The sequence below is a fragment of the Sebastes fasciatus genome, chromosome 9 (genome assembly GCF_043250625.1).
Source record: "Sebastes fasciatus isolate fSebFas1 chromosome 9, fSebFas1.pri, whole genome shotgun sequence".
Classification (NCBI taxonomy): Eukaryota; Metazoa; Chordata; class Actinopteri; order Perciformes; family Sebastidae; genus Sebastes; species Sebastes fasciatus.
Window position 1 is genome coordinate 899,546 of NC_133803.1, and position 23,655 is coordinate 923,200.

Consider the following 23,655-nt stretch of genomic DNA (forward strand, 5'->3'; position numbering starts at 1 on the left):
TTTGTGACCTACCCATAAACCATTTAATAAAAGTATAAAGCACTCATGATCATACCATACAACATGACTGAGTCTGAAAACAAATGTTCCTCATCTATAAAAATAGTGGAAACTAGAAAACGACTGAGTATCGGGGGTATATGGCGCTTCGCGTGTCCGTCCGCATGTTAAAACTATTTAACTTAGGAACTTCACATTTGTGTTTTGGTAAAGGAGGTTGCGCTTCAACAATGGGAATCATGGTGGAATGCTTATTGGAATCCAAAGTCCAATAAGCATAAAAATGTGATAGGGTAGCACATCCCAGATTTCAAAATCAAGGAGGACAAAATACTAACATTTAATTTGTTTAATTGGCTCACATCACAAGAGACATATGCATACACGTGTCGGCACGGAGCCTTGCTGACGTGAAATGTTAGTATTTTGTCCTCCTTGATTTTGAAATCTGGGATGTACTACCCTATCACATTTTTGAACTTCAAATTTGGTATGATGGTTCACAGGGTGGTCTAGTTTGGGGGGTTAGAAGTCCAGGGTGCCCACAATTTCAAAAATTGTGGGCCCCCTGGACTTGAGGAAGGTGAGCTAATAACAAGCTTGTGCTCAATAGATATTAATATAATAATAAGAATAATTCCATTAGGTCCAAAAGGGCAAAACCTTTGTCCCTACTTTAGTAGGGGTCCAGCAGTGAGCGGGGGGGGGGCCATGCTCCCTTTGGCCTTGTTTCTTCATTGTCAGATGAGTTCTTGCGCCAAGCTGCATGTGCACATCCACATTTCCCACTGCAATACATTCCTCTTCTGCCACAGAGACGATGCCTCTTACTGCACTCATTTCCACTTTCCTTGCCTCCACACATTGTCAGCTCCAAGCATCTGTACAGGTTCTGTTAATTATATGGCTGACAGAGGCCTACTGTCTTTCAGAGGCTTTAGCGGGCTCAGTTGTAGTGGAGGTATGGGTAGGCTATCATATGAAACTAGAGGACCTAAGGAATCCAAGTCATGTTAGCTAGTCGTGGAGGGGGCTAAATAACGCTCCAAAGTTAGGCTGAATTTTGGCGATGGAAAAACTGTCTGAACTCATAGATATCTAGATGAAAATGGGTTCTATGGGTACCCACGAGTCTCCCCTTTACAGACATGCCCACTCTATGATAATCACATGCAGTTTGGGCAAAACAATGCAGTTTTTTGCATGCAGTATAAATGCATGTAAATGTTATTTTCTCCTATTTTAAAATTATGTATCTGAATATTTCTGCATACTGGGGTCGCTAAACAGTCTTGAATTCCATAAATCGGGTATCACTGTAAATCTGAGACTCTGGTGGATCCAATGAGCCCAACTGTATTCATGTGTGATGATGTTAGTCCCCATAGGAGACATTTCATTGAGCTCCCTGTCTAAAATGACCTGTGGTGACCTCTAGGATAATCACAGCCTCATGAAACTTTACAGCCACAAATTAGAGACCTAGAGCATTCAGAGGATGGATGGATCAAACTAGAGACCTAGAGCATTCAGAGGATGGATGGATCAAACTAGAGACCTACTAGCATTCAGAGGATGGATGGATCAAACTAGAGACCTACTAGCATTCAGAGGATGGATGGATCAAACTAGAGACCTAGAGCATTCAGAGGATGGATGGATCAAACTAGAGACCTACTAGCATTCATAGGATGGATGGATCAAACTAGAGACCTACTAGCATTCAGAGGATGGATGGATCAGACTAGAGACCTAGAGCATTCAGAGGATGGATGGATCCAACTAGAGACCTAGAGCATTCAGAGGATGGATGGATCAAACTAGAGACCTAGAGCATTCAGAGGATGGATGGATCAGACTAGAGACCTAGAGCATTCAGAGGATGGATGGATCAAACTAGAGACCTAGAGCATTCAGAGGATGGATGGATCAAACTAGAGACCTAGAGCATTCAGAGGATGGATGGATCAGACTAGAGACCTAGAGCATTCAGAGGATGGATGGATCAAACTAGAGACCTACTAGCATTCAGAGGATGGATGGATCAAACTAGAGACCTAGAGCATTCAGAGGATGGATGGATCAAACTAGAGACCTACTAGCATTCATAGGATGGATGGATCAAACTAGAGACCTACTAGCATTCAGAGGATGGATGGATCAGACTAGAGACCTAGAGCATTCAGAGGATGGATGGATCCAACTAGAGACCTAGAGCATTCAGAGGATGGATGGATCAAACTAGAGATCTAGAGCATTCAGAGGATGGATGGATCAGACTAGAGACCTAGAGCATTCAGAGGATGGATGGATCAAACTAGAGACCTAGAGCATTCAGAGGATGGATGGATCAAACTAGAGACCTAGAGCATTCAGAGGATGGATGGATCAGACTAGAGACCTAGAGCATTCAGAGGATGGATGGATCAAACTAGAGACCTAGAGCGTTCAGGGGATGGATGGATCAAACTAGAGACCTAGAGCATTCAGAGGATGGATGGATCAAACTAGAGACCTAGAGCATTCAGAGCATGGATGGATCAAACTAGAGACCTAGAGCATTCAGAGGATGGATGGATCAGACTAGAGACCTAGAGCATTCAGAGGATGGATGGATCAAACTAGACCTAGAGCATTCAGAAGATGGATGGCTTTCCTAGCTAGATTGACAATAAGTGTCATGTTATCATCATCTTGTGTTTCCTCTGTTTCCCTGCCCTTTTGTCTCCTGTGTGGTTTTCCCTGTTTGTCTAGTCTGTAAGTGTGTTGGGAGGTGTGGCCTTCCTCCTCCTCTGGGCGGGCACTGCTGGAAGCAGCTGTAACCAATCATCACTCAAACCTGCAGTATATCTACCCCGGTCTTCCTGCCACTCATCGCCAGATCGTTCCGTCACCCACAGTGGTAGATACTAAATCAGGCTCCCTGGAATTTTGCTAGTCTTTGCGGTTGCTCTTATGTTTTTTGATTGTTTGGACTAAACCTCGTTTTTGTTGCTCTGTGTGCAGGTCTGTTCTCCTGCCAGCTGTGGCTGCTTCCAAACCTGCCTGCTCACTCCTGCACTCGGCTCTCCCTCAACCTGGAACCCTGTAGTTTAAAATAAATATTCTTTTTGTTCATACTTTAAAACTCTCGTTGTGTGCTGCATTTGAGTCCACGCTGTTGTCTAATCCAGAACATAACAATAAGGGGGTTTCTGAGCAGTTTACACAACACAAGTGCTTATTGATCATTTTTATCAATTCTCCAGTGGTAAAAAATGGTTAAATTTAGGACCAAATCTGTGTAACAAATGGTATCAACCCAAAAAACAGCTTATGAGACATAATAGAGCATGAGGATGGCCATCATATACTTCTATCATATTCATCATTAATTCAATTCAATTCAATTCAATTAATTTTTGTATAGCGTCAAATCACAACAGAAGTTATCTCAAGACGCTTTAATGACTAGAACAAGTGCTGAGCTGCATCTCAAATTAATCTTCAGGTTTCCAACTTTCAGATGAGGTACACCACTTCTGTGACATCTACTGTTGACCTGCTATCTCCCCACGGCATCAAATACCGACGCTTTGTCACAGCCATCGGCGTTCGATACCGCCGCACAAGACGCTCTTTAGTGCCGGTATGAGATGCACCGGAGCTTTTGATTAACAATTTTAACTCATCCACGGCAACAGTAGACGCTCAGAGACAGTCCTGTGTTGATGTAGTTTAAAGAGCCAAAGAGACACACATGGTGGGAGGGAGGGGAGGTGGACGGGTCCAAATCCACAAGGCTTTCATCCAGGACTCCGCTGTTTATGTCCCGTGCATTAAAGTTTCACTTTCACGTTACAATCAGCTGTTCTTTCGTGTCCCGTGTTCACAACGTCATGACGTTTTCATTGTACAAACATAGTCATTTTTTAAGCTTTTTTATATTTCCTAAACTTACTCAGTGGTTTCTGTTTAATTCACAACATTAAGCAGGTGTTTACTGCGACACCGAGGAGTCTGACAGAGCATTGGGATGAGAAGGTGTTGGTGGAGAACCCAACATATACCCAATACCCAACATAATCATGTATGTCCTTGTTTCTACTGTATAACACCATGTCTACACAGGCAGCATGTTAGCAGCATGTTAGCAGCACAGCTGCTTCAGTGCTCTGTCAGTGCCGACACGCTAAGTAGCGCTCAGAGGAATACACAATCACGTAAGATCTGCACTAGAATATGAAGCTCTGTTGATCTGACCAATGCTTCCCAGCTCAGCATACTTTTATAACAGTGACCTGAGGGACAAGTGTCATTTATAACTTTATTTAAAGCCACTACAATGCCCTGATGAGCCTGTCATCATATCAGAGCTCCACAGCTGTCTCTCTCCTCCTCCACATACGGTACAACTAGAGGGATTTTATGAGGTGTTGCTGGCTTGAAGGAATTAAGACAATCTGCCAATATTAAGAGCTGGAAATAAAGAAAACGTGCTGGTTTATTTCCTGCTGTTAAACACACGCAGTGATAATAACTGGCTCCCCTCCTAGGTTAAGGTCGGGACTAATCTCAGCCTGTTGAGATCACAGTTTGAGCATCGAGGTGAGAGGTTTACCATGCAGGTTGTTGTCTGGCCCTTAAAGCTGCAGCAGGACAGAATGGAGCAAATACTGTATGATTAAAAAAAGTTATTTCTATGAAACGGTCACTATATCCTGACAGCAGTGTGTATGATACAGGTAATCTGAAAAACATCATGTGCCTCTGTGTCCTACGGTGTCCTACGGTGTCCTACGGTGTCCTCCGGTGTCCTCCGGTGTCCTCGCAAACTCTGATCAAACGGTCAAACTAGGCAGCGCTGATCAAATATGAATCAATATTCTGTAACTGTAATGTATGAGAGGAACGCTCTCTCTCTCTGAAATGACCTGTGATTGGTCAAAGTCTCTCGTCACGGGCTAGATGTTTTAAAGCCTGAAAACAGAGCCTTGAGGAGGAGCACTAGTCTAGTTTTCTCTCAGAACACTGGCATTACAATATGCTGAAAGGTTATTATGGGATTTTTGTCCAATGATGCTAAAAACATTCTGCCTACTGCAAAATACAAGTAAAACACCAGACACTCAACTATGAGACTCCACATGTAAAAATATAAAACAACATACAGGTAAGAATGTTAATATAACAGGATATCAGGCATCTCTTCTCCTAAAAAATGACATTCCCATACAAATAAACTACATTCTCAATAATGTTTCTAGGGAAACATATTTTCTACCGGATTGCAGTCGCAGTTTTAACATGGTTAACAATTCAATTCAATTCGAACTTTATTGCAGACTCAAGGTGGAGATAAACAAAAACAAAAACAATATATTACATATAATACATTACAATACAAGAAGCAACAAAAAAGTCATGATTAAAAGAGATTACAAATATAAATATAAATATATACATATATTAATGCCTTAAGTATAAAGAACTATACCAGTGCCTCCACAGCTGTGATTGGTACCATGTAGTGCTAAATCTTATGTTAGACAACCGTAAGATGATGTCTTTCTCAGAGTCATTTAGCCAGCATATAAATTAGTACATGAGATTTCTTAAGACGGTTTGAAAAGTATTTACTTTAGTAATGAAATGTCCAAGATATTTAACCTTATTACAGATACAAAGATTGTTATCAGACAATTTGAAGTCTGGAAATTTTAGACATTGGTCCTCCTTCGTTCTACAGGTCAAGACTACACTCTTACTGGCAGTATATTGGATATCATGTTCCACACCATACACAGAACATACACTGAGGAGCTGCTGAAGACCAGCACTAGTTGGACAAAAGACCACAAGATCATCAGCATACATGATATGGTTCACTAAAGTATTCCCAACCATGCACCCAGTATTACAGGCTTTCAATTGCTTGGACAGATCATCAATATATAAATTAAAAAGAACTGGAGACAAAATTCCCCCTCCCCCTCTGACACCATTGCTAACCCCAAATGAGGCTGAGGCACTGTTGCCCCATTTTACTTGCATAGTCTGGTGAGCATACCAGTAAGCCATGATTCTCAATGTATTTGGGCACCCCTCATTAACTCAATTTAATAAACATCTCTCTATGATTAACACGATCAAAAGCTTTAGAAGCATTGTTGTAAATGGAAACAAAACTACTTTGTTAGGTTTAGTAAAAAACATCATGACTTTGGTTGTTATGTTATTAAATATAAATAAGTGAACATTGACTTTTAGATTCACAGGAGACACGAACACAGGACGGTCTCCTCGGTTTCCGTCCTGTGTTCGTCCACCAACTTTTGTAGTGGCCAAACGGCGGTACTACAACTTCTGTGTCCATCACGTGATGCTATTGGGCCCAAAAAGACTTTTTCCCATAGACTTCTATTGGGAAAGACACATCTGTAACTCAGAGGATCATTTATTTTGAGGTGAATAAACTCCCCAGTATGAACACTCTAATAGTCCTTATTTAAATCATTAGGTCCTAAAAGTTGTAAAATGCACTAATAGCTGAATCCAGAGTTATTTCCCTTCCTCCGTTCATGTGAGTGAGACCCAGACCGAGGCTGGACTACAAGCTCATCCTGTCTTTCTCTCTCTGAATCACTTCATGATAGAGTTATTATATGTTATTATATGACTCATACAATAGCTGGAACACACACAAAGAATGAAACACACAAGCGCTCTGTTATTTCCTCCAGTTGCTAAAGCAGAAAACATATTGTCTTCCTGCCTCTCTGCAGGAATGAGACCACATCAGAGGGAGGCTGTCTGTGACCTGGAGACAAGGATAATTAATACTTTCATCTCTTCACCTCTTTAGCTTTGTGTCTCTCTGCTGCACCATGAAGACAAACGGAATTAGTCAAGGTGGTAAGGTGGTGAGGACTATGAAACAGAGATCTATAGGAGATTGAACTTTTATAAAATGTCCTGCAATGCTGCACCATATTATGAGAGAACAGACAGGTGGGTATTGTTTAGTATCCACTCAACCAGTCTTTTGATGTAGTCATGTAAGGCCAAAGGTTGCTCTGGTGTAATCTGTAGGACAACGCTGACTAAACACACCCCGCCCTAAAAAAACACAACTAAAACTCCCCGTTCCCCTCCCTCACCCTCATCCTTCATCTTTGTCTCTCTCTCTCTTCCTGTTCCTTACAGTCACAATATGTAAAGCAAATTCTTCCAATCATCCACATTCAACAAAGCCGGGGCAAATCCAACCAAATCTGGACCTCAACACCCCCAACATCCGGCTGAGTGCTGCCTCCAGGCTGAGCTTCCTCTTTCAGCCTGTGTAGCTCCACCATTGCTAACCTGCTATAAACTCATACTGAACATCACATTTCTTCTGCAGCTCCCTGGATATCTAGGCTGCTGAGCAGATGTCAGGAAACCAATATGAGTGCCTGTAAAGCCTTTATTATTCACCTTCCAGGCTTGCTATCAGCAGGAATACTAACCTACCTCTCACAGTTATCTACCAACTAACTTTCTACACTAAAGTGTTACAATTATAGATGATATCTTCAGTCACAATCACTATTTCATTCCAATTAGGTGTTCAGTTTAAAACATGACAGCTGTATATTGCAAATATAACACCCACGTTTGTAGCTTAGGCATTCTGTTCAATTTCTCCAAGCTTTTCCCAACTTAAATCACTCTAACCCAAGACACTCAAATGGAATGTATTTTGTCTGACATGACAAATAAAAACAAAAGAATATTTTGTTTCTGACTTAACGAAGCTCTTCAAGAGCTGTGAAGACACAACGTGTTCTCATCCCAACTCGTCACATCCTGACGCTTGGTCAGGACCTGTTGGCGTCGCTTCCTAACGCGCTGGGTAGCCCAGGGCGACAAACTATGACGCTCCACTACGCTCGCAGTAAACACGTGGTTAGCGCTTGCTTAGGTTCAACGTATCCTCATACAACAGTTCATATAATTTCTTAGCAAAAGTTATTCCTCATTTTCTGTGCGTCTTCCTATGAAGGTCCAGCAACACGAGATGCACGTGTCAATTTCCGCCTCAGTCTTTTCAAAATAAAACTACTTAGTTAGGTTTAGGAAAAGATTAGAGATGATCCAACACCATTTTTTCCTTCTCAATACCGATTCCGATCCGATACCAGTGTGATAAAAATAATATTAATTATTATTATTATTAAACAGCTGTTTACTACTGACCATGTATGGATGTGATATGATTACTATCTTTGTTGTAAGATCCCCATTAGCTACAGCATTGCAGCAGCTATTCCTCCTGGGGTCCGTCCAACAGCAGTGCTAGAGGGGTACTCGGTACGTCAGGCTCTGATGCTGAGGGGTCCGTCCAACAGCAGTGCTAGAGGGGTACCCGGTACGTCGGGCTCTGATGCTGAGGGGTCCGTCCAACAGCAGTGCTAGAGGGGTACCCGGTACGTCGGGCTCTGATGCTGAGGGGTCCGTCCAACAGCAGTGCTAGAGGGGTACCCGGTACATCGGGCTCTGATGCTGAGGGGTCCGTCCAACAGCAGTGCTAGAGGGGTACCCGGTACGTCGGGCTCTGATGCTGAGGGGTCCGTCCAACAGCAGTGCTAGAGGGGTACCCGGTACGTCGGGCTCTGATGCTGAGGGGTCCGTCCAACAGCAGTGCTAGAGGGGTACCCGGTACGTCGGGCTCTGATGCTGAGGGGTGCTGACCAAACGGCACTATGTGACGAGATGGGAGTGAGAATGTGTTGCCAAAGCAGCTCTACTCACATCACACACACACACATCATTCATTGTTGGCTTTAGTTATTTATTGGCCTCATCACGGTTCAGGTTGATTTAAAACATTTGAACAGATTGGGCCCAAACACAGGATCGGTACAGGTATGGGATCAGCCATCAAAGAGTCCTGGATCAGGCCTGAACCTGATCTTACAGACTGACTTCATAAATAAAACTAGGATTCTCAACACAGCACATTATTGTGTACGACTACAGTATCAGTCCCCACATAGAGAAGGAGCTCCACCCTGCTGCAGTTAATCATCAAACACACCCAGAATCATGTCTATGGACCAACATGATAACACTGTTCAGCAGCTACAGCACCTATCTGTCTGTCTGCAGCACTCTGTCCTCTCTGTCCTCTCTGTCCACTCTGTCCTCTCTGTCCTCTCTGTCCACTCTGTCCACTCTGTCCACTCTGTCCTCTCTGTCCTCTCTGTCCTCTCTGTCCAGCTACGTTTCCTCTGCAGGTTTCATATTCAGACAGAGTATTTATTTCAGTTCAGCATCTGATGCACAGCTGCTATGGTTCAGTTTGTGTTCTCACATCTGTCTTTATCGGCAGGCTGTGGTAGGAAACGTTGCCTCACTTCATTCCAGTTGCTCAGATCTCTGCTTCTGTTTCTCCTCCTCTCAGCACATTCACTCTGTTCACCTCATCCTCGCTCTCTAAATGCTCCTTTATAATAGTTAGTAATCAGGAAGTGTTGGATTCAATCTCCTGAGCTGTCATGGTGCTCTGCACTGAACTAACTTCAACAGTTTTTCACAAATCTTAAAACACTTTTGATTTCCTGATTTTAAAAGAAGGGGAAGAAGATCTACAAAGATTTTATTTTTATAAAACGGTCACTATATCCTGAAAGTAGTGCATGAGACACGTGGTCTGAACGGCATCTGGAAGACTTCACAGACCGGAGGAAAACAGTCAGAGCTGATCTGGAGTCTGCCGTCTCTGAGCAGCTGTCAATCACTCACCAGCTTTGATCAAACGGTCAAACTAGGCAGCGCTGATCAAATATGAATCAAATCAATATTCTGTTACTGTAATGACTATTTCTCTCCTCAGATGTTCTCAGAATCATCTTGGAGTGTACTGTTTAGCTGTAAAATGATAGATTTGTGATCCGGCAGCCATGTTGAGATCAAGTTGAGGAAATACCAAGCACCGCCCACCAGCTGGAGCACAGCCAATAGGAACGAGTGTCCCGTCATGGCCTAGATGTTCTAAAGTCTGAAAACAGAGCCATGAGCCAGAGCCAAATTATGCCAAAAATATACTGCCTACTGCAGGTTAAAAACACTTTTCTACTTTATCAATTATTTGTTTGGCGTTATAAGATAAGATAGAACTTTATTAATCCCGAAGGAAATTCTTGTGCCAGAGATTGCTCAAAATTACAACAAGTTCAAGTGTATAAAATAAAAAGTACTATTTCTAGCACCAGTGGCTAATAGAATAACAATAAAGTAAGATACATTTAGTAAAATGAGTAAATAAGATAAGTAAAATAAGAAAGGTAAAGTACGCTAAAAAACAGAAAAGGAAGTAACATTGCACATGATGGACATTAATATTACACATGATATTGATATTATATTTGTCCTCAGTGTCAGGTGTTTTCAGCTGTCCTTCCTGCAGAAGGGGGAGGAGTTATATAGTCTGATGACCACTGGTAGGAAAGACCTCCTGTGGCGTCCTGTGGTGCACTTTGGTCCACTTGTATGGCTTGAATACAGATCAGGACAGTTTCAGAGCTTATTACATCTTTCAGTCATTCCGTGCACCTTCACAGTCGGTGTGATCAGTCTTTCCACCAACTTAATGTGCCTCAACCTCACTGGTGTAAGTTTAAATGACATGTGCTACTTGTATGAAATCAGAGCCAGAGCAGCTGGACAGAGTGGGGGTGAAATTACAGCTGCTGGACGGGGTGATCGGGTTCACATCCCAGCTGAGGCTGCTGAGAGTCCAGCTAAGGCCCCCACAGCAGAGCTGGGACCACTCGCACTGGCTCTAATACCAGACCTACAGGATTACAATGAGAGTCCAGCTCAGGCCCCCACAACAGAGCTGGGACCACTCGGACCAGCTCTAATACCAGACCTACAGGATTACAATGAGAGTCCAGCTCAGGCCCCCACAACAGAGATAGGACCACTTTGACCAGCTCTAATACCAGACCTACATGATTACAATGAGAGTCCAGCTCAGGTCCCCACAACAGAGCTGGGACCACTTGGACCAGCTCTAATACCAGACCTATATGATTACAATGAGAGTCCAGCTCAGGCCCCCACAACAGAGATGGGACCACTCGGACCAGCTCTAATACCAGACCTACATGATTACAATGAGAGGACCCAACATGCAATCTGTTCAAGGTAGGGTCCGATACTGTGCTCATGTACTCATACTCGCAAAACGGCTCCAATACAACGGCACCGATACCACTTTACAGTGATCCGCCCGACCCCACTGGGCCGGGATCCCACCTCAGCCGGCACGCGCTGGCCCTCACTTTCATTGCGCCATGGGGTTTTGATTGCACCCTCTGACTCGCGCGTGCGTTAGACTCCTTGGTCCGTGTTTCAAGACGAGTCGGGTGGGTTGCTGACATCGCCGCAGACCCCTGGTGCCTTTTACGTGGGCCGAGCCCCGATGTGGCGGCACGACGCGGTTGGGGCGCACTGAGGACAGTCCGCCCCGGTCGACAGTCGCACCGGGAGCAGGGGGCCGTCCCCGGCGGGGAGAGAGGGCACAGCCCCGAGCCTTTCCAAACTGACCTAGAGCCGGTCGCGGCGCACCGCCTCGTATGCGGGACTCCCCAGCCTGTTGTGTGTCGCCTACACTCCAGCTTCCTGTTAACGAGGGTCTTTTGGTGCAGAGAAGTACTCGTATCGGTACTCGGTATTGGCAAGTACCTAAATGTAAGTCCTTGTACTCGGTCTGAAAAAAAGTGGTATCAGTGCATCCCTAGATCAAGGAGACTTCATTTTACAGGCTACCTTCACTAAGTGGTATAACCTGGACCTAGACACTCTGACACCATATAAGATACTATGGCACTCCACATCCAGACCAATAAATCAACCAGAACCAACAACCCAGCTGACATACAATGAACATCGCTCCCACAGCTGGTAGGAGCCCTTATATATACAGTTTATAAGTATATACCACGATCAGCCAGAACATTCAGACCACTGACAGGTGAAGTGAATAACGTTGATTATCTGGTTACCATGGCACCTGGCAGTGGGGGGGGGGATATATTAGACAGCAGGTGAACATTTTAAACTTTGAACTTTGTGTTGGAAGCAGAACAAATGGGCCAGCGTAAGGATGTGAGGGACTTTGACGAGGGCCAGATAGTGCTGGCTAGACGACCGGGTCAGAGCATCTCCAGAACTGCAGCTCTTGAAGGATGTTCCCGGTCTGCAGTGGTCAGGACCTACCAAAAGTGGCCCAAGGAAGGAGAACCGGTGAACCGGCGACAGGGTCAGACTCGAGGCTCATTGATGCACGTGGGGAGCGAAGGCTGGCCCGTGTTGTCTGATCCAATAGAAGAGCTACTGGAGCTCAGACTGCTGAAAGAGTTAATGCTGGTTCTGATAGAAAGGTGTCAGAACACACAGTGAGGAGCAGTTTGTTGTGTATGGGGACTGGTCAGGGTGCCCGTGCTGACCTGTGTCTACCGCCATAAAGCGCCTACAATGGGCACGTGAGCATCAGAACTGGACCACGGAGCAATGGAAGAAGGTGGCCCGGTCTGATGAATCACGTTTTCTTTTACATCATGTGGATGGAAACGAGTTGGAGGTGTTGACTCGGCCTCCAAATTCTCCAGATCTCAATCCAATAGAGCATCTGTGGGATGTGCTGGACAAACAAGTCCGATCCACGGAGGCCGCCCCTCGCAACTTATCAGTGTATAATATTATATAAATTTAGGGATGAGACTAGAGGGTGTTTCCAACAAACCCCACAAACATCAGCTATATCTCAACGATGGAACCGGCCACCAATAAGAGCAAAAAGAAAAGTATCCATACATCAGTCTGACAGAGTTTGTATGAATGAATGAATTGATGTTGCACAGATCGCATAAATATATAATATCTATGACGTGTCATGAGTGACTCTGTGGTGTTTTTTCTTCTCCTCCCTGCCTGGTATACAGGGAACAGGTGTCCTCTCAGTCCTGACACACAGATAGCAGAGTCAGACCTCTGGTGTTGAAATTGTGAGTTCCTAACGATTTGTCCACACTGGGAACGTCAGGAGCGAGTGGCACGCGTGGCTGGCTTGGCGACCGCGTGGTTCACCCGTCGGGTGTTCAGACCAGCAGCGTCTCTGCTGCAATAATGTTGCTAATATGATGTCAATATACAATCAATAGATCACCTTCACTGTCTGTTGTTGCTGTGAACCGCACACCTCGAGTCAAAAATAGACGAGACCTCAACTCTCTAGAAGAGACGCAGCTGACACGCAGCTGAGCCGCGCATGAGACGTCTCACGGCTGCTCTAACCTGTTAACACGGACGCCAAAATAAAAAACAACAGGTAACGCAGCCGCCACGCGCTGCTGACGTTCCTGGTGTGGACGAAGCGTTAACCGTAGCTAACATTCAGTTAGAGATAAAGTCCGCTAATGCTAACAAACGACCAGCACCCACCACAATTCAGACTCCTTGTTTCCCTGCTGCTGAGTGGAGTGACGGGGGTTAACTCCGGAGCCAGTAACACTACAGAGACCAACAGAGACCAACACTACGGAGACCTTCGTTTGGTCAGCTAACATTACTGCCAGGCATGTGAAATATAGAGTGATATTGTGGTTTTAGCTGTCAGTCAGGTTCAGTCTCATGTGCGTCGCCTCACTGTTTTAACTGAGGCTCGCTCGCGTCTACGTAGAGCGAGCACAAGCGTGAGAGCGAGCAACAGGACGCTGACTTTCATTGACCATAGAGTCCTTTTAAAGGACAAGACTTGTCATGACAGGAAACTGACAAAGGAGTGTTACCAGTGATGATCAGAAATACGTCTGATAAAAAGGCTGCAGCTGAAACGGTCAAAGCCATCAGCTGGTTTCCACTGCAGGGCAGCAGGACGTTTCCACTATAGATTTATACGAACTAGGACAAAGAGACTGGGATGTGTCCCTCTTCTTCTGCCATCAGGGAAATAATGTCAGGAATAACAACCATTCTTCTGTTCTATGGCGACATGGTGTCTATATATACAGTATATATAGTGACTATAGTGACTCTCAAAGTGAACGGAGATTGAAAAATATTTCATTTGCATGTGATTTAAAAGCTGTGATGTCAGAGAGTCTGGTGGATTATCACTGAACTTTATTAGTGTTTTACAAGTCTGATTCATTTCCATGATTTCAGCTGTAATCTCGTAGTTCTGATACTTCCAGACGTCTGTGGCTCCTTCAGGGATAAAAGAGTTGTTGATGAAATGTTGAATAGAAAATACCAGAAAGTGGAGACAGAGCAGGTTCTGGTTTAATTCAATCATAACTGCATATACCAAGTCATCAATTCACATTCATTGAATCCAGACATCTGGTCTGATCAGAGCCTGAAACTGGAACAGATGTCGACTCAACACAGTGATAGACGTCTTATCACTGGAGGCCCGTGTGTGTGTGTGTTTACATTTAGTTATCTATTAATAGGAAGCCAAATTTAGCTTTAATGCAACTAACACACACACACACACACACACACACACACACACACACACACTGGAAAAACAAATAGTCGGCCAGTATCTGAACAAGTCAACAGATCGACTTTATATGACTTTATTCTGATAATATTACCAAATTTTTTCTCGTAAAGTTACGACTTTTTTCTCATTATATTACAACTTTTTTCTCGTAAAGTTATGACTTTATTCTCGTAACATTACGACTTTGTTCTCGGAATATTATGACTTTATTCTCGTTATATTATGACTTTTTCTCGTAAAGTTAAGACTTTATTCTCATTATATTACAACTTTTTTCTCGTAAAGTTATGACTTTATTCTCGTAACATTACGACTTTGTTCTCGGAATATTATGACTTTATTCTCGTTATATTATGACTTTTTCTCGTAAAGTTAAGACTTTATTCTCGTAATATTACGACTTTTTCTCGTACAGTTAAGACTTTTTTCTCGTAATATGACTTTATTCTCATTATATTACGACTTTTTTCTCGTAAAGTTATGACTTTATTCTAATAATATTACGACTTTTTCCTCATAATATTATGACTTTATTCTCGTTATATTACGACTTTTTTCTCGTAAAGTTTTGATTTTATTCTCATAATATTACGACTTTTTCCTCATAATATTATGACTTTATTCTCGTTATATTCTGATTTTTTTCTCGTAAAGTTATGACTTTATTCTTGTAATATTCAGACTTTTTTTCTCGTAAAGTTATGACTTTATTCTCCACTATTATATTATTCCACCATGCCATCCCTTGCTCTGGTCTGATGCTGTTGATAGATCATTTCTTTCTTATTTGTAAGAAATTTCAAAGCCAGCATATTACTTTGTCTTTGAAGAAGAAACAACCTTATAATAGGTTATTGACCCCATTCATTTTCACACTAAACTGGAAATGGGATGGATCAGGAATGACTTATTTGGGTATACAATTTAGGTCACACCTTACAGGTCTATGACTGATTAGTAATTACTTTGTCTTTGTACTTAGAAATCATAAGTGACGGGCGCCTGGGTTAGCTCAGTTGGTAGAGCGGGCGTCCATGTATTAAGGCTTGGTCCTGACCGCGGCGGCCCGGGTTCGAATCCGGCCTGTGGCCCTTTCCGCATCCACTCTCTCTCTCCCCCCTTTCAAGACTCTATCCACTGTCCTGTCATAAAAATGGAAAAATGCCCCCAAAAAAAATAACTTTAAAAAAAAAAAAAAAAAAAATCATAAGTGAATGGTCACATGAGGTTTTCCTGCAGTGAATGCTGACATATGACCTAGTTATGATGGCATAGCCACATGTCTGCTGTATGTGGTGGCTGGTGGGTTATAGCATAATTTTCTATCTGTGTGGTGCTCTGGTAGTAATGTGCACCCAACATGTTGCACGGATGGACTGTAATACCTTTTTCTGTGTATTGGGGAATGTAGTGATGGGTAATTTATGCTTGATTTACCAGTCATATAAATGTAAGGAAGCATAAAGCACAGTTAATAACTTTTTAAAATTTAACTTTATGGTTTTTAACAGTTTTTATTACATGCACTTATTTAACAATAAAATCTTTAAATCTAAAATAATGTAGCAATACAGAGGAAGTCAGCTGTCTCATAGAATAGTCAATACCTGTGTTTTTTCAGTTTATGTATGTAAAGTAGTGCTAAAGTTATGCAAAATTACAAAATATTTCTTTCTTTAGGCATCTATTTTCTTCCAATTATACACTTTTAAATAGATTAATAACAGTATTTGTATGTATTTGACAGTGATATATCGGTAATATTTTGTAAAATTACAGAAAATCTTGCTACTTTTATCAGTAAAGAATACTTTAATTTTACGGTTAGTTTTGTTCAAATTAGCATTCAAAAGCTGTTAAAAAACAGATATTTAATGTATTCTATTTATACAGAATTGTTTTGTTAAAACACAAGACACATTTCAATAAACAGTTAATCATTATAATTGTTACTTTTTTTCTGTCATTTTGAAATACAGGGAACAAAATTTAAAATTTCTTGAGAAAAGCTGTAAAAAAAAAGAATAGTTTTCATTTACAGTGTAGCCTTGTTCTTAGGTTGTGTTCGGGTCTTGGCAGTACCAGGCAGGTTTAGTTGGGTCAGATCTGAGAGGAGCAGGTACAGGTCGGGTTCAGGCCCTTTCAGAGACTAGATGAGCCATGGCGTTGGCATGGCAACAGATTCCTATAAACTACAATGGTCACTGTCTTAGTGTTCGTATCCTTGTGTTGTTGTAGTACTGGAACCTTCTAATAGTCACATTAATAAAGAGCATGCGGGCCACTGGAAGAGTTCTCCTTCAATCCCTCTCTCATCCCTAAGGTGAGAATCAAGGGACCAAAAGATAGATCAGTTTGGCCATCTTATTATTATCTTATTACAGATATCATGTTTTTAACTCTACATTGTCAATATCTGTATCAGCAGTTTACAAGTGTTAGTGAGGCTGTTGTGTACCCAGAGCATTAAAAGGTTAATACAGAAAGGTGCAGATGTAGGGAGCATCCGTTTATCACTGCAAAAACTAGACAGACGCTCACCGACGGCCCCAAACTGGCCGGTACTGACTGCAGCTGAAGCTCTGACATCCAACAACATAGTTATAGAAAATGATCAAATACAGTCCAGCAGAACAGACGTATCATGTTAAGATCTGAGCAGGCTGCTGTTAAACTGACAGCTCAACATGTGTCATGAAGCTGCTTTAGATCATAGTCATGCTGCATTCAAGCTTGTTGTGTTTCAGCTGGTTTTCTTTGACTTTGGTCCAGTCAGCAACGTTCAGAGCTGTTCTGTGACCAGCTGGCAATTTTCATTCATCACACTATCCTCTTTATGACCAACAGCTACTGTATACTTAGGCTTTGTGGAGACTGTGTGTGTGCGTGCGTGCGTGCGTGCGTGCGTGCGTGCGTGCGTGCGTGCGTGCGTGCGTGCGTGCGTGCGTGCGTGCGAGAGAGAGAGAGAGAGAGAGAGAGAGAGAGGGCAATTAAAAAGTCATCAAACATAAGATATACCTGTAAGAATCCCGTTCAAAATATTCAAATCTATAATTGAACCAATTCTACTGTATGGTAGTGAAGTGTGGGGTCCTCTTGCAAATCAAGACTTTGATAAATGGGACAAACACCCAATGGAAACCCTACACGCTGAGATTTGCAAGAGCATTCTCAGAGTCCACAGGAACACCCCCAACAATGGATGCCGAGCTGAATTAGGCCAATTTCCCCTTTTAATTAGGATGCAAAAAAGAGCCATCAAATTCTACAACCACCTAAAAACAAGTGAGCCCAACTCCTACCATTACAAAGCTCTCCATCACCAAGAGGAGAACATAGAGAGGAGTCCCCTCAGCCAGCTGGTCCTGAGGCTCACCTCTTCTAACAGCACAAGGCCTGAGGACAGCCCTCACACTATCTAGACCAACCGAACTAGAGCTAAAGAAAATGATATCAACTATTGGACATCTACCACAAAACCTCAACACAAACTTCAATGCTATTTGGCTCTAAACAGACAGTACACAGTGGCAGACTATCTGACCACCGTGACTGACCAGAAACAGAGAAAGACATTGACTATGTACAGACTCAGTGATCACAGCCTGGCCAGAGAGACTGGCCGACACAGGCAGACCTGGCTGCCTAGAGAAGACAGGCTGTGTCAGCTCTGTCCAGAGACAGGTGGAGACAGAGCAACATTTCCTGCTACAATGTAGCACATATGAAGAAATTAGGAAAAAATTCTTTACAAAAATTAAATGTAAACTCCAAGATTTTGATTCCCTCTCTGACCAAAATAAAATACAACATCTACTTGGAGAAAATAGTGTCATCAGCATAGAAGCTGCAGGATATGTCAGTGCATGTCACAGCCTAAGAGACAACCACAACAACACATAATAGATGTAACTCACACTCTGCCTTTTATTTACTCCTCTACTTAATGGTTTGTTTTGGGGGGTTTTTAATTGCCATTTGATATTAAAATATGTTGTTGTTAATTGTTTTTTATTTGTTTGTTTTATTGACACAACAAACTTGAATTATTTCTGTATTGTTTTCTACCATTTCCATGTTCTTTTTAAATATATATTGTAATTTGCTTAATGAATTGTATATATGTATATATATGTTTTTGTTTTTATTTTGTTCTCCATTTTTTTTCATTTTCATTAACCTTTATTTAACCAGGTTTAGACCCATTGAGATTAAAATCTCTTTTTCAAGAGCGACCTGGCCGAGAATGGCAGCAGGACAAACAGTTTCATACACAAACATTAAAAAAACAATAGATCAGCTCAAAGGTGCCGTACCGTAAACGTGCAGGAAAGCCATATAATCCTATTTCAATCAAAACAAGTAGAGTTATCGATTGAGTTCGTTTCTATAGATTTCGCCTTGCCTTTAAATTCATTTAGAGTGACTAGGTCCTGGAGTTTTAGTTCATTTTGCAGGTTATTCCATACAGATGGTGCAGAAAACATAAAGGCCTTCTTTCCCAACTCAGTCCGAACTCTGGGAACAGTCACGAGCATCGTGTCCTGAGACCGTAACCCATCATTATTGAATTGACGCTTTGGCAATATTGTTCACCTAACAGTCATGCCAATAAAGCATATTGAATTGAAAAATGAGAGAGAGAGAGAGAGAGAGAGAGAGAGAGAGAGAGAGAGAGAGAGAGAGAGAGAGATTTATATTATATATTCATACAGCCCAATATCACAAATCACAAATTGACCCCCTCTGTCTTTTAGACCCTGGTAGTGATAGAGAGTGTGTTTTTGTGTTTTTGTGTGTTTGACTCTACTGTAAACTTCTACATTCTGGTATTGGGGGCAGAATCAAAAGAATTAAATCAATGTATTTAGAAAATAGACAAACAAACTGAATTGTTCACCCAGAGAATGAAGAGGTGTTGGTCAGCTTTATTTAATGTGTACATAAAGTTGGATTGATGTGCTGGTCCTGGCCTCTCCCTCCTACATAGAGAGGTGAGGTGATGACCTGCTTCTACTGTCTCCTCCAGGAGCTTTTTATACATTTTATAATTTCCATATTCAAATTGAAATGTGGTTTATAATATTTGACAGTATCGTCCAGCTCATTGCTCTGTACAGTAGTGAAGTGTGGGGCCCAGTCCACTCAGTCATCAGAGCTCTGCCCACTGGCAGACACAACACAAGATTTACATATACACATAGTACATGTTACACACACACAGAAACTGTACTAAGAGTTCACATTTAAAAGAGAGCACTCAACTTTTGAAACCACCTTAAATCCAGAACCCGAGACCCCTCCAGACCCAAGAGCTGAGCCCAGAACAGAGTCCCCTTCTCAGACACACTGTGAGCAGCCTCACAACAACACCAACCAGAGGAACACTCATTATAACACAATGTAAAGGAAACTATTGACTATTTAGATCAGAATGTAATCTGATGAACAGTCACAATATGTCTCTACTGTCAGAGAGAGGAAGCAGAGACAGATCCGAACCGAGGACAGGCTCAGGGACCACAAACTGGAAATAGAAACAGGAAGACACCAAAGATCCTGGCGACCGAGAGAAAACAGAATATGTGGTCAGTGTTGGACAGGTGAGGGTGAGACAGAGATGCACTAAAACATTCAACGATATAAGGATCAAAGATCCTCCTAGGAGAAGGAGACAAGGCATATCTATAGCTATCTAATATCTCTATGTAATATATCATTAATATATAACAATTGTAATGTTGTGTTAACATTCATAATTAACTTCATATTATTGTGTATTTGTATTTTGTATGTTGATGCTTTGGCAACAATAAAGCCACTTTGAATAGAAGTGAATAGAAGTGAGTGTATACAGTATGTGAGGGAGTTCCTGAGTCAGTGGTTGGTGTGGAAGCTCAGTTCTCCCAGTCTGTAATCAGCCTGCTATACTGGTCCAGGGCTATACAACCAGTTTAGGATGAGGACCTGCTAATTAACTAATTACTGGTTGAGGTAAGGCCAGCGGTGGACCATGGGCAGGGCTGTCAATCAAAAGTTACGAATTTTTTTTTTTTTTGTTCAGCCAATGGCAAAGTAGCAGAGAAAATAACAGAACTGTTTCCAACTTCTGATTGGACGGGCAGCCTACAGGCTACTATACACTAGGGATGAGCATTTAAAATAATTTCCCTATTCCAGTTTTCAAGTACTTGCAAAAAAAAAAAAAAAGCAGTCAGAAGGAATAAATCAGCGGTGGCTGATGACTGAGATCAGCAGTGGCTGATGACTGAATTCAGCGGTGGCTGATGACTGAGATCAGCGGTGGCTGATGACTGAGATCAGCGGTGGCTGATGACTGAGATCAGCGGTGGCTGATGACTGAGATCAGCGGTGGCTGATGACTGAATTCAGCGGTGGCTGATGACTGAGATCAGCGGTGGCTGATGACTGAGATCAGTGGTGAGGACAGGAGGAAAACCAAGCCATGGTATCATCTTACTTCTTCTTTCTCTACTTCTCTCTCCATGTCCTCCCTTTGAGTGTCATTTTGCGTGTTTTGGCCAATAACAGATTAGCATGAAAAAATGAAATACAATAAATTGATAGAAGAGAGAAAAAATATTTTCTAAATGATACTGAGATTTGGTAATGGTTTATTTCAACCAATTACTCTTTTTAATATTTTGATCTCCCTCTTTGCTCTCAAAAATAGAGGAGAAATAGAAGAGGAACAACAACCTCTATGGACCAGCCTCCTCTGCATTTAACCCATCCTAAACATGTTAGGAGCAGTGGGCTGCTGTAAAGCACCCGGGGAGCAACATGGGGGTCAGTGTCTCGCTCAAGGACACTGCAACATGTGGCCAGGAGGAGCCGGGCATTAAACCACCAACCCTGTGATTAAAGGATGACCCCTGAGCCTCAGCTTGCATGCTGCAATCAGAAAATAACAGACTTTACACCGGGAGGCATCATTTATTGTTGTGGGTGACTTCAACCACTCCGACCTGACATGTCTGCTGTCCCAATAGAGGAGACAAGGCCTTGGACCAGACTGAAGTGTGTTTGCCATTCAGGCCACCCTGGATATGGACACTGACTCTATATCAACACTAACAGCACCCTGAAGAACAACTTCCCTGAACCAGAAGCTGTGGATGAAGAGGTGATGAGGAGGAGATGAGAGGTTTGCCTACTGCTACACTACTATTAAATCAGGTTGCGTTCAGGCCCACAGTTCATCCAGGGCTAACCTGAAAAGGGCTAAGCACCACCACAAGCTAAGGGTTGAGGAGCACTTCCAACAGTGACGCATGTGGCAAGGCATCCAGGCCATCACGGTGTGGATTATTCTGCACGAGTTGTGTGAGAGAACGTAAACAGATGTTTGGATTTATTTTTGCTGTTGTTAAACGCGGTCCCCATTTACTTCAATTCACCAAGACTTTTCTCTGTTTTTTGATTCTTCATGAGAGGAAAACTATGTTTTCTTCAAGAATTCAAGGTAACACGGGGTGAGTTATTGATATACAAATGATCATTTTGGGGGTGAAGTATTCCTTTGAAAACGCTTTAATTTGACTCAATGGATCCTGCAGACAGGACTCGGCTTAAAGAGGTGAAACCATATACGCTGTGAACTGGCTGGAAAATGTGGATTTCACATTCCTCTTGTCCATTCCTTTTATGATGAATATATCCGAGGCAGTGCACGGGCATGAATTACCAGCAACACTGTCAGAGACTCTCTCACCCCAACCGCTGCTAAAGGCAGCAACTCTACATTCACTCATAATGTGTTTTATTCCACACCTCCCAGAGAGAGGAAATAGCAGCAAGTCGGCTGTGTAAAGCATTAAAGCTGAGAGCAGTGAAGCTACATGTGATGACGGTGCTGTCCAACTCAGCCTTTTGTTGCATGAGTGCGTGTGTGCGTGCATAGTTGAATCCATGCTGACCAGCTTTCCTGTTTTTGTGGAAAGAAAAGGGCCAAACAGACATTTATAATTTACACTCATTCTCTCTCTCTCTCTCTCTCTCTCTCTCTCTCTCTCTCTCTCTCTCTCACACACACACGCACACGCACACATACACATACAACACACACACAAACACACACACGCACACATACAACACACACACACACACACACACACACACAGTCTAATTATAGTGTGTTGTGATGGTGGTGCTTACGGGTAGTTGATGTTAAAATCATTGGTCTCCTGTGTGTACATGTTATGTATATATGGACGTTCATGGAAACATTTTCAGTGTCCAAGCTGAAATTTGGCCTGATGAATGGTCTAAAACAGGGGTGTCAAACGTACGGCCCGCGGGCCGGATCAGGCCCGCGAACGGGTTTAATCCGGCCCGCGAGATGATTTTGCAAAGCATAAAAAGGAGCTGCAATTTTTTTTTTTTTTTTTAAGATTTTTTTTTTTGGTCTTTTTCCTTTATTTGACAGTGATAGTGGTGAAAGGGGGAGATAGAGGGGATGACAATGCAGAAAGGGCCACAGGTCGGATTCGAACCCTGGGCCGCTGCAGCAAGGATCGAGATCGATGAAACTGTTATATCGCGTAGAAAGTATAACAGAGGATAAATACTAAAAACGGAGTGGATGTTTGGTGGGGTTTACAGGGAAACAAAAAAGAGATTTTTAGTCCATGTACCTGATAGAAAAGAACAAACTTTGTTGGATTTAATTGAGAAACATATTGCTCCTGGTTCAATAATCATTTCTGATTGCTGGAAATCTTACTTCAATATTAAGAAAAATGGGGTACATACACAGGACAATAAATCACTCTAAAAACTTTGTAGATCCAAACAACCCAGAAGTACATACACAAAGTATTGAAAGCACATGGAATGTCTTGAAAAATGGATCAAGCGTAGAGGAACCAATATAAGCGATTTTGTTGATGAATATATTGATGAATTTAATTTCAAAAAGAGTTAAAAAAATGCATTTTATGATTTAATTCAGTTGATTAAGAATAAATACAGCTTTTAATTTTGATTTTTGTTAATTTGTTATGGGGGACAAATAACCAATTTTATCCCAATTCTGTTAGGCAAGCAAACTGTTTATACCGGGGCTAAGGAAGTAGGCTACAGCTAGTCCGGAG

General features: G+C 42.3%; 1 protein-coding gene across 3 annotated transcripts in view; it reads right to left on the reverse strand.

The window, feature by feature from the left end:
- The window catches only part of piezo1 (piezo type mechanosensitive ion channel component 1 (Er blood group)), a 172,776-nt gene that overhangs the window by 139,452 nt on the left and 9,669 nt on the right, over positions 1-23,655 (reverse strand). The window lies entirely within an intron of this gene.